General features: G+C 41.8%; 1 protein-coding gene across 1 annotated transcript in view; it reads right to left on the reverse strand.

Moving 5' to 3' along the window:
• The window catches only part of LOC106072555 (glutamate receptor ionotropic, NMDA 2B-like), a 196244-nt gene extending 190571 nt beyond the window's left edge, over positions 1-5673 (reverse strand). Inside the window, exon 1 of the mRNA XM_056019524.1 lies at positions 5478-5673. The gene's annotated coding sequence lies outside the window, so the exon portion shown is untranslated. The remainder of the gene's footprint in view (positions 1-5477) is intronic.
• Positions 5674-11846: the final 6173 nt, after the last annotated feature.

Consider the following 11846-nt stretch of genomic DNA (forward strand, 5'->3'; position numbering starts at 1 on the left):
ATTACTAACAATCTCCCTTCATTGGGACGACCTCAGCGGTGGAAACTGAATAAGGCCGATTGGGAACAATTCCAAAAAAGATGCTCTGAGGATATCACAGAAAATATCCTCCATGAACAGAACCCAGCTGATACCTTTGCTAGCAAGCTACTAAGTATAGCCAGGAAAGTTGTACCCCTAACCTCTGCAAATCCAAAACGGCCTAGCAAACCATGGTTTGATACAGCTTGCAAAAGTGCTATTGGTGATAGGAAAAAACAACTGGCTGCATTTATAAAGAATCCTTCCCAGGAAAACCTAAAGCTATTCAGGATAGCTAGAGCAAAGGCTAGACAAACCATACGGTCAGCCAAAAGGAATTCCTGGAGAAGTTTTGTCGGCAGTCTGGATGCCAAAACTTCTGCTAGAGCGGTTTGGAAGGCAGTAAGGCGAATCAAAGGGAAAGAATCAAATGCAATAGGGCATTTGAAAAACCAAGGACGAACTGTCACGTCCCCCAGAGAAATAGCTGACTGCCTGGCATCCTCAATAGCAGAAAAATCATCCACTGCACACTACACGCCAGAGTTCCAAAAAGTCAAAACCAGGGAGGAAAGACATCCCATTGATTTCAGGTCAGAGAACAATGAAGACTACAACAAACCGTTCTCGCTTGAGGAACTGAGGGAATCGCTGGACAAGTCACATGACACAGCGCCTGGAGAAGACGAAATCCATTACCAGTTCCTCAAGCACCTTCCCGAACCCTCATTGGCAGTCCTGCTAGGGGTCTATAACTGTGTGTGGCAAACAGGCGCTTTCCCAAACAGCTGGAGGAAAGCCACAGTTATACCGATACCTAAACCGGGAAGAGACGGCTCTGACCCAGCTAACTATCGACCAATAGCACTAACAAGCTGCATCTGCAAAACCATGGAAAGAATGATTAACAGTAGGCTGGTCTGGTACCTGGAAAGGAATAAAGTGATCTCAAACTACCAGTGCGGATTCCGGCAGGGGCGGACAACAACTGACCACCTGGTAAGGCTGGAAGCTTATATTAGAAATGCATTACTCAGAAGAGAACATCTAGTAGCTGTATTCTTCGATATAGAAAAGGCCTACGACACAACCTGGAAACATGGCATTCTACGTGACCTGGCGCTTATGGGGCTTAAGGGACACCTCCCCCGTTTTGTGGAGGAATTTCTGAAAGATCGAAAATTTCAGGTTCGAGTGGGCAACTCCGCTTCTGACACTCATGACCAGGAAATGGGTGTACCCCAGGGCAGCATTCTGTCAGTCACCCTGTTCAACATTAAAATAAATAGCATCATAAATGCGCTGTCCCCTGGCATAGAGTGCTCTTTGTATGTTGATGACTTTGTCATTCTTACTTATGGGAAAAACATGAACACCTTAGAAAGAAAATTACAGTTATGTTTAAACAAAATTCAGGGTTGGGCAAACTATAATGGCTTCAAATTCTCAGACTCCAAAACAGTTAGTATGCATTTTTGTAATCTAAGGGGACTCCACCCAGACCCTGAACTATTTATACACAAAAAGAAGATCCCTGTCGTGAAAACTACAAAATTTTTAGGCCTCACCTTAGATTCCAAATTTAATTTTCTCCCCCACATTAAGGAACTTAAGAAGAAATGCCAAAAGTCATTAAACATACTAAGAGTACTCAGCCATACGGACTGGGGAGCTGACAGAGATACCTTGCTGCTGCTCTATCGGAGTCTAATTCGATCCAAGCTAGACTACGGATCCATAATATATGGAGCAGCAAGGAAGTCGTACCAAAAAATACTGGAACCAATACAAAATGCTGCCCTGCGTCTCTGTCTCGGCGGGTTTCGTACATCACCTATCCCAAGTCTCCATGTGGAGGCTGGAGAACTCCCCATGGATATAAGAATGAAAAAGCTTGCAATGCAGTATATAGTCAAGCTAAAATCCAACCCCACGAACCCTGCTTTTGACTCCATATTTAACCCCACAGAGGTAGAACTATACAATCGAAGGCCTAACGTCATACAGCCGTTGGGCCTTCGAATGAGAGAACCCATCCAAAATTTAACCCCACCCATTGACCAAATCTCTAAAATAGAAACCCCTCAGAATCCTCCTTGGCTAATGAATAAACCCAAATTAAATTTATCCCTCCTTAATTTCAAAAAAGAAAATACAGACCCAAGCATACTACAAGTCCACTTTAGGGAACTGCAGGAGAGCTACGGAGATTGTGGCACCATCTACACAGACGGATCCAAAATGGAGGGAAAGGTCGCGTGTGCCTGCTCCTTTCGGAACAAAACAATCTCCCGTAGACTCCCTGATGGCTGCTCCATCTTTACGGCCGAATTGCACGCAATATTGCTTGCACTTATGGCCGTAAAAGCATCAGAAAGGAGTAAATTTATAATCTGCTCCGACTCCAAATCTGCATTGCAAGCTTTGGGGCGGATGAAGACTGACATCCCATTGGTACATAAGAGCCTGAAGCTGTTGGACCAAATAACAGCCGACCGTAGGGATGTCACCTTCATCTGGGTCCCCTCCCATGTTGGCATTGAGGGAAACGAAGCCGCAGACAGAGAAGCAAAGAGAGCCCTAAATCATGCGGTGTCAGGAACCCAAATTCCCTACTCGGACCTGAGACAAAGTATTGCCTCTGCTACCTATCGAGAGTGGCAGAACCGATGGGAGGCTGAGACTCACAGTAAACTCAGGCAGATTGTGGCGGATGTCAGGTGGCGGCCCACATCTAAGGGTCTGACAAGGCGTGGTAGCACAACCATGTCCAGACTTAGGATTGGCCACACCTACATCACGCACTCTTTTGTACTGAAGAGAGAGGAGCCCCCACTTTGCGAGTACTGTGACTCTCGCCTCACCGTGGAACATATCCTCGTTGATTGCCCCAGATACCAGGATGTCAGGGCGAAATATTTTAGAGCCACTAATCTAAAAACACTATTTAATAATGTCGACCCTGGGAAGGTACTGGGCTTTATTCGGGAAGTGGGGCTATCTACGAAGATCTGATTTCTGAATTTGTGAACATGCACTATTTACATTAGATTTTTACCAAATATTTAAATTTTTACTACCTTTACTATTTTAACTGTGAATAGACCTTGATTTTAATTATATGACTGTATAGAATCTGGCCCTTGTTGTTTAGAGAGAGAGTGGTCCTTGAGGGACTGCAGGCACGACATGGCCTAAATTGTGCCGATGTGCCTCAAATCAACAAAATGAAAATGAAAAATGAAACACAAACCCTCATTCGATATTATTAAAAGAATTTCTTTAAGCAACAATACAGTTCAAGGTTGCTTCGGTGGCATGAGTTATAAAATTAAAAGCTTCTTATGTAATTCTTTGCAAACGACATATATAAGTTTGGGCTCAGCAGCGTCACAGGTTCTGACAGGATGTAGTGGTGTGTGCTGCAAACTGCATTATGGTCGCCGGCTCCTTATTTTTCCTCAGGTTAAACCAAAAAACCTTTCCCATGTTTGAGTTGCAAGACTGGAGAGTTTTGAATTCAGTTTTACTTCTGCTAGGTGGGTAGCCAGCCAAGACTAATGAGCCCTTCCTGCTCGAAGCTTACTGGTTGAGGCGACAGTCACTCGCCTTCGCTCTTTCTACCGATAATGATAACATCTTCGCAGCTTCAATATTCGAGCAACACGTGAAACATCAAGATAGACACGAGAAACTGCTCTTTGCGAAAACTCTTACAATGATACTTAAGGCCATTGTGTTTGGAGATTCAAGCAATACATATTGCTATTTTAATTGGTTTTGAATTTTATCAATAAAAAAGAGAGATCTCTAAAATCTCTAATATGTAGCTTTTAAATTACTTTTTCACTTTTTCAACTCTCTACAGATAGAAATTAGGAGGCGTTTTGGCTGAGCGGTAAAGTGTTTGGCTTCTGAACCGGGGATCCCGAGTTTGAATCCTATTGAAAACTTGGATTTTTAATTTCGGGATCTTTTGGGCGCCTCCCGGGCCACCCAGCTCTAATGGGTACCTGACATTAGTTGGGGAAAGTAAAGGCTGTTGGTAGTTGTGCTGGCCACATGACACCCTCGATAATCGTAGTCCACAGAAACGGATGACCTTTACATCATCTGCCCTATAGACCATAAGGTCTAAAAGGGGAACTTTACTTTACTTTTTGTACAGATAGAAATTAGTTTTAAAAAGGTTGAATTTGCAAAAATTTGAAAGTTAAGCAGGGGGTCTACCGATAACCAGAAAACATGGCAAGGGGTCTACGAGACAAAAAAGTTTGGGAACCACTGCTGTAGGGAATGTTTTTGTTTTTTTTACAAAGCATCAAAGTCCTTGTTTAAAGTCAGAAAAATGGCAGACAATTATAGCCTATCATTGTCATTTTAGAAAATTTTTACATCCAATTTTTTTTTTTTTTTTTTTTTTAAATTACAGATAGGTCTCACATATAGATCTTAAATGCATGTATTGCATGTATAGGTTTTACATATACATCTTACATATAGATCCTAACTACAGATCTTGTATACATGTATAGATTTCACATGTAAATCTTACATATAGACTGGTACATAATATTTTCTCGAAATACCCGACTGAAATGACTGCTAATGTACATCCACATGTGTAATTATCGAGAGAGTTGAGTCATAGACTTTTGAAACCCTAGGCCAACAAAAGCGCCCTTCCATCGGCCTGTTTAAACAATTGTTATATCTAGGATGATTGCAAGAAGATTAGAACAGATCACATCTCGATTACCAGTGGTTTTAATCCGAAGACTCGCGGGACTAGAGATGAGGCCGAAGCCGAAGAACACCGTGGAAATTCCTCCATATTGCTTCGATGTACCACAGTGGTCTTGCAGGTTTCAGCCCTAAAACGACCCCTTGAGAAACGACGCGTGCATCCTGACTGGGATGTTAGGGATTGCTTTCAAGTCTGAGGCACCACATCCAATTGTGTAGCTTACATCTTGTTGGGATCAAGACAGAGAGAATGTGGTTTGGTGCTAGGCCGACTCGGCAGTCACACAATAAGCGTAGAAGCATATGACCATCAAAGACTATACTAGCACAACCCAGAGCGCACCTCCCCCCCCCCCCCATTGATCCTTTTTTTCACTTTGACTCGAACTTCCCCACCACAAACATGTATTACCCACACGACCCCACACCACCACAAACATGTATTACCCACACGACCCCACTGATAGGTAAAATATATTTTGAAGTAAAATATCAAAAAACAAATGTCTGCCTGATTCAAGTCAAAGTTTCTCACTTCATAATCAAATGCAAATACTTTCAAAAAAAACAAACAAACAAAGAACAACATATAGTTGACTTTCTATTCACCTTGATAAAAACGTCATAGGCTTTCGTGATAGTGTCTGTTATAAAATTATTAATACGATTTTTTTTTCAACAAATCAAATGAGAACAGAATTTGAGCTTACCTCGGTTGCATTTAATTCCTGATCTACATTTCAGAGATATCACATAGTAAGACATAAAGTACTACAAAGCAATCTTGAAGGCTTCCATCATGAAAATCGAAATTTCCGGGGCCTATAATTTCAAACTTATGTTAAAAAGAATGTAGATCTAATTCCAAGTCCAACGAACGCACAACATTCACACCCATTTGTCTCTTGAACCTTAGAAAGACTAACAGAGTTTACAGAGCATATATTTGATGTACCCTTTCCCCAACTCACACGCGCGTGCACACACACACACACACAGTCCCACATGTTACTATCAAATTGTTCTCCGAACGTGAAGCATGAAATGTCAAAGCCTGGCCGCCATGTTGTCGTCTCTAACTTGTTCGCTCAACTGTAAAATAAAACTCAGTGGTGTAGGCCTTTGTTTTTTGCTGTTGTTGTTTTGACATCTATTGATGTCTTTTGTTGTTGTATTTTGTTTGTACAGTGATGACAAGTTCAGGCAGGGTTTAGGGGAGGGCAGGCGGGGGCCCGGGACATTCACGAGAGTCCCTACAATAAAGATATTCGCATTTTTATAACCCAGGAGGTGCGGTGGCTTAGTGGTAAAGTGCAAATGCTTTCTAACTCAGAGGTTCCAGGTTCGAATCCTGATAAAGACTGTGATTTTTAATTTCGGGATCCTAAAGGCGCCATCAGACTCTAATGGGTACCTGATATTTAGTTGTGGAAAAGTAAAGACGATTGGTCGTTGTGCTGGCCTCATGACTCCCTCGCTAACAATGGCCACAGAAACAGATTATCTATACACCATCTGTCCTATACAGGGCCGGTCTTAGGCCACTGCAACCTATGCCGCCGCAGTGGGCCGCACTTTCATAGGCCCCGTGCTAATTCTAGGTTGTATTATTAAATTAAACCATAGAGCTTATATTACAGGCTTTCGGGCGCCGCCTGATGTTCCAAGAGCTCATGGAAATCTCGTGGAATCATACAAATCTCCTGCAAAATACACAACATTGTCATAATGGGGTGTCATTCAATTACTTGAGGTCAACAATTCACGAAGATAGATTGAACAATTTGGCAATACTTGCTATTGCTATTGAGCTTGATCTATGTAGGAAACACACATTTGATGATATACTGTATAACTTCTCTACACGCAAGGCCCGTAAAGTTAATTGGATTGTGATTGTGTACTTAGTAAAAAAAATGAATAAAATGCAAAGACGAATTTACTTTCTAATTAAAAATCTTAATTTTTCCTTATTATCCTTATCCCTACCCATACTGGGCCCCACGCAATCGGGCCCCGCAACTGTTAGGACCGGCCCTGGTCCTATAGACCGCAATTTCTGATAGTGAAAATTCATCTTTTACCTACAATACTTTAAATCTTACGCTTGGCAACACTATCGTGGTTAAGAAATGTTCGCTTCTAGCATGCTCATAACAAGAAATGCAGCTCCGAATTTACGGCAGTGTGTCAACCTATACCTTTTTTAAAACAATAATATGCATATTAAATATTTTGTAAAGAGGAATAAGCGACAATGACACATTCTGCACTATATATCCTTCTTCTAAAAACAAGACATGCATTAAGATAGAAGTATTATTATTAATCATTAGCGGAAATTTATTACAACTTTAAAAAAAAAAGTGTAGGGACCTCCACTAAAATCCTGCCCCGGGGTCTCCACGTAATTAAATCCGACCTTAAGTTCAAGGGACACAAACTAGTGCAGTGGAATTCTCAAACTGAACAATTATACAGTCCCAGTAACTATAGCTAGTCTCAAAATATAAAACCAGATAGTCCGTTGTTTACTATTATATATATATATATATATATATATGGCTCTTTTTGTCTCGAAAGGCAATGGATGCGCCCAAATGAGTCACTGGTTTTGGCTTAATCTTGAGACGGGGCAGAATCTGGTGTGGCTAATCAAGCCAATTCTAGAACGGCAGACTTTGCCACAATTCGTACATGTGTATGCCTCTGATTTAGGGCTAGCAGACAGGGCAGCTTTCTTTTTATCCCTCTTGATTAAAGCCGCTTCAATTCTTTTGTTCTCAGCAAGGGTTGTCCCAGCACGCACAGTCTGTCTCCATGCACTCCGGTCTTTGGCTATGTTTTCCCACATACTTTCGCTGATGCCTGAGGCTCTCATGTCTCGCTTGTAGACATCTCTATATGTTAGTCTTGGGCGGCCCTTGGGTCTGACTCCTTCCACAAGCTCAGCATATAAGATATCTTTCGGGATTCTGCCATCTGGCATGCGGGTGACATGTCCGAGCCAGCGTAATCTTCTTTGTGTCAGGAGAGCATACATGCTGTTCATATTGGCCAATCTTAAAACTTCCTGATTGGAGACATGGTCCCTCCAAGAGATGCCCATTATGCGTCTCAGGCAGCGCAAGTGGAAACTATTCAATCTGTGCTCTTGGTACATGTATGTTGACCAGCTCTCACTGCCATAAAGGAGATTGCTCACAACACAGGCGTTGTAGACTAGGATTTTTGTCGCTGTGGTCAATTTACCATTTTCCCAGACGCGCTTGGAGAGTTTTGCCAATGCTGTGGTAGCTTTTCCTATCCTTTTTGTCAGCTCGATGTCTAAGTCTAGGTTACTGACAATTGTTGAACCCAAGTAGGTAAATTCCTGCACCACTGAAAGGGTGTGGTTCCCAATTTGTATTATAGGTATTTCTGCGACGTCTTGTGCCAGGATTTCGGTCTTGGAGAGACTTATAGTAAGGCTAAACTCTTGACAAGCAGCTGCTAAGGCGTTCACTAGCTTCTGTAGACCTCCTTGTGAGTGAGATACGAGTGCCGCGTCATCGGCAAACAGCAGCTCCCTTATCAAGATACGACGCCTTTTCGTTTTGGCTTTAAGACGTGCCAGGTTAAAGAGCCTTCCATCGGATCTGCTATGGATGTATATTCCGTCTTCCAGGGATTTAAAAGCACTGGATAGTACGACTGAGAAGAAGATGCCAAATAGTGTAGGGGCCAGTACACATCCTTGTTTGACACCGCTCTTAATGGAGAATGGCCTGGAGGAAGAACTTTCAAACTGAACGGTGCCCTGCATATTTTCGTGAAAAGCTGACACTAGTTTTCTTAACTTATTTGGGCAGCCGATTCTCTCTAGTACAGCAAACAGACCGCTTCTGCTAACAAGGTCAAAGGCCTTGGTCAAATCAATAAATGCTATGAAGAGGGGCTGCTTTTGTTCTCTGCTCTTCTCCTGTAGCTGCCGAAGAGAGAAAATCATATCTGTTGTAGATCTACCTGCCCTAAAGCCACACTGCGACTCTGTATAAACACGATCTGCCAGGATCTGTAATCGCTTTAGTAATACTCTAGCAAAAGCCTTTCCGACTATGCTAAGCAGCGAGATGCCTCTGTAATTGTTACAATCAGAGCGGTCGCCTTTATTTTTATAAATTGTAACAATGTTGGAGTCTTTCAATTCCTGGGGGACCATTCCTTGTTCCCAGCACAAGCTTAGCAGTTCATGGAGTGGTTTGATTAGGGCATGTTTTCCAGCCTGAATTACTTCAGCAGGAATGCCATCTCCTCCGGGTGTTTTCCCATGTGCAAGCATGTCAATGGCAATGCTCAGCTCCTTTACTGAGGGCGTTTCGTCTAATTCCGTCAAAACTGGAAGTGATGGGAAGTTGGAAACAGCATTTGGTGAGATGGCGTTTTCAATCTCGTAGAGTTCTGCATAGTGTTCAACCCATCGTTCCATTTGCAGCGCACGATCGCTGATGATTGAGCCATCTTTTGACTTGAGCGGAGCACACTTGCTGGTGTGAGGTCCAAAGGCTTTTCTCATGCCCTCATATAGTCCTCTTATGTTACCACAGTCGGCACAAGATTGAATATCTTCGCATAGCTCCTGCCAGTATTTGTTAGCACATTGTCTCGCTACTCTTTGGGCATTGTTACGTGCAGCTCTGAGCCTTTTTAAGTTGCTTGGGGTGGGATCCTTCTTGTAGATTAGCATGGCTGCTCTCTTGTTCGTAGTGGCAGTTTCCATTTCTGGTAGACTAGCTTCAAACCAGTCTTCGCTTTTCTTGGTTTTGTTTCCAAAGACCAGTGATGATGTTTGGTAGATTGTATCACGCATAAACGTCCAGCTTTTTTCTACCTCAGTCACAGAGAAGTTTTTAAAAGCTTCCTCTAAACCAGATAGTCCGTTGTTTACTATTACTATTATCATTATCCATATATATATACATATAACTCTCTTCATGGCTCAACAGTTTGGAGACCAAGACGTAAAGAAGGATCACTCTTTTATTTCCAAAAGTCGGACCAAGTTTGGGTAGGGATACTGATAATAAGTGAAAATTAAAGAGATTGTATTAGAAAATTAATTCGTCTTTGCATTTTATTCATTCTTTACTACGTACAGAGTTACTTTACGAGCCTTGCGTGTAGCAAAGTCATACAGTATATCATACAAATTCTATTTCCTACCTAGATCACGTTCAATAGAAAGAATTACCAATGGTTTCAAACTATCTACGATAATTGATGACTTCAAGTAATTCTTCATTAGCTTGTGGCGCGAAAAGCTTCTTTCACCAGATTACACAATAACGGGTACTCCATAATGCCTTTTTTTTATCGCGCGTAGGATTGGCGTTTTCCATGTTGAATAACACCCCAAAATGACAATTTTTGTCTATATATTTCAGGAGATATGAATGAGTTTTCTAAACATTTTAACAATTTCCGGAGATTTCTAGAACTTCTTCGTATATTTTGCAATTTCAGGAGATTTCCAGGAGCTCCTGATAAATCAGGAGACCGCGGGCAATCTGTTATAAGTTATAAAAATGGTTTAATTTTATAATTTACACCTAGAATTAGAGCGGGTCCTATGAAATTGCGGGGCCCACTGCGGTCGTATAGGTTGCAGTACCCTAAGGCCGATATTGTAAAATAGCGGCGTATGCTACGTCGTGGGTCGACTAGTTATTATTATTATTATTATCTATTTTATCCTTACATCATTATTATATTTCATTTGTTGTTTTGTTTTTTATTTAGAGTATGTTATTTGTATGCTGCTAGTATTTGTAATGAATGCCTTTGTAGCCCTTGTGTTTTTTATGACAAAACAAATACATTGTTAAATTAAACACGCTTCACCCTGGAATTGTTTTATTTCTCATGTCGTTTGTTTTCCTCTATTAAAAGTAAACGTTTCCATACGAAAGATTCTAACTTCTCTTTCCTCTCTAAGCACGTGATTTTCTCCTTTATGTTTACTGATCTCATAAGTTTCGAGCAACAGAAGATGCTCGTCCCCAGAATGCAGAACTTGTTTGCTGCGGTCCTGATTTGTGTCTAGATAATCGTAATTTTACATAAAGACCAAAATAAATGACGTAGTACATATTTTGGACTTAATTGAAGAGCATTTCTGTACCATACGTCATAGCGATGTCTAAGGCGGATCTTTAAAATAAGGTGGCAAGATAAATTAATCAATGAGGAAGTGCTACGAAGAGCAGGATGCCAGGACATCCGCTTTGTTATCAGCAACAGACGCCTAAGCTGGCTTGTCCACGTTCATAGAATGCCAGTGTGTCGACTTCTAAAAGACATTCTGTATGGCGATCTAATAGAAGGCAGGAGAGCCTCCCACTTTTACGGTATACAGATGTATGCAAACGTGACATGAAGCTCTTCAAAATCGACACTAGCAGCTGGGAAAAAGTGGCACTGGATAGATCCACATGGAGAGCGAGCATAAAGGAAGGGTCCTGGATTGCAGATGCCATACACAACAGTAGTAGAAAGAAGGGTGACAATGCAACAGCGCCTGGTGATTACATATACCCAACCTGTGGCCGCAGCTGTGTATCAAGGATTTGGCCTCTTTAGTCACATAAGAAGTTGCAAAGGTAAAAGATACTCGCTCGAGACGTAAAAAGCTACAGAGAGACATCGTAGCGTGTACTTTAACTCTATAATGTATATTGCCGTAGTTACTGCTAAATACAGATATAATTTGGGGGTGTTTGGTTTAAAGAGCCAGGCTATTTTGAATTGATTTTTAGCGGCCCCCGAAAGGGGAAAAGACGCTATTAGTTTTGTGCGAAATGTCTGTCCGTCTATCCGTCTGTCCGTCTGTCCCGTTTTTTTTTTTTTTTTTTTTTTTAAGAGGCGCGGTAGGCGCGGTAGCTGAGAGGTAAAGCGCTTGGCTTCTGAACCGGGGCCCTGGGTTCGAATCCTGGTGAAGACTGGGATTTTCAACTTCGGAATCCTTATGCGCATCTGAGTCCACCCAGCTCCAATGGGTACCTGATAGTAGTTGGGGAAAAGTAAAGGTGGTTGGTCGTTGT

The sequence above is a fragment of the Biomphalaria glabrata genome, chromosome 2 (assembly GCF_947242115.1).
Source record: "Biomphalaria glabrata chromosome 2, xgBioGlab47.1, whole genome shotgun sequence".
NCBI classification, from domain to species: Eukaryota; Metazoa; Mollusca; class Gastropoda; family Planorbidae; genus Biomphalaria; species Biomphalaria glabrata.